The sequence below is a fragment of the Chrysochloris asiatica genome, unplaced genomic scaffold (assembly GCF_000296735.1).
Source record: "Chrysochloris asiatica unplaced genomic scaffold, ChrAsi1.0 scaffold00093, whole genome shotgun sequence".
Lineage (NCBI taxonomy): Eukaryota > Metazoa > Chordata > Mammalia > Afrosoricida > Chrysochloridae > Chrysochloris > Chrysochloris asiatica.
The window spans coordinates 5,156,068-5,156,795 of NW_006408611.1; the positions used below are offsets into that span (position 1 = coordinate 5,156,068).

At 37.9% G+C, this 728-nt stretch overlaps 1 pseudogene; it reads right to left on the minus strand.

Moving 5' to 3' along the window:
- Window positions 1-236: 236 nt before the first annotated feature.
- Window positions 237-684, minus strand: LOC102820786 (annotated as a pseudogene).
- Window positions 685-728: the final 44 nt, after the last annotated feature.

The window sequence follows — 728 nt, forward strand, 5'->3', positions numbered from 1 at the left end:
TACTATAGGGAAAACTAACACATCATTTATTTCTACTTTAATATCAAACTAAACAGAGCAACTTAAAATTTCAGTAAGACCATGGGTTTGCTCGATTCAAGGAGAACTTTCATAACCCAGACACCTGGTGCCTGTTCCAGATAAACTGTAATCAACACAAATCTTTTCTAACGTAACTTTTGGAGAACAAAGAGGATAATCAAATCCATGGCATGATGGCTGTAATACGGTATTTCCTACTTAGCACCGGCCAAAGAAATGTGTTTGCATTGTGATTTGCCATTGTATTTCAACAAGTCATTCAGCTGATCCTGTAGATACGATGACTGCTCAACATTCTTTTGAATACCTTCTTGCTAATATTGAAGATGCATTATTACTGACATTTTTCTTAAACTCTGCATAAAGAGAGAATGTAATACTTCTCTGTAGTCACAAAAACCAGGTATACAAAAGCCAAGTCATGTAATAAATTATTTCTTACATCTTCTGAGTGAAAGTTGACATTTTCCTGTAGTACCATGTGTCAAGCTGCCTGACTTAGCAGCTCAGAGCTCTGGGAACCCTTTAGCACTTTGTTGGTAAGAATGATCACTGCAGTACTACAGGTGTCCCCCTTCTCAGTGAGAAACCATTTACTGATTGACTGAATTGTGCTTGCAAATCTGGTGTCCCAGTCACCATTACCTCAACTGTGAACATCTCTGCACTGGTCGATGGTTAACTTT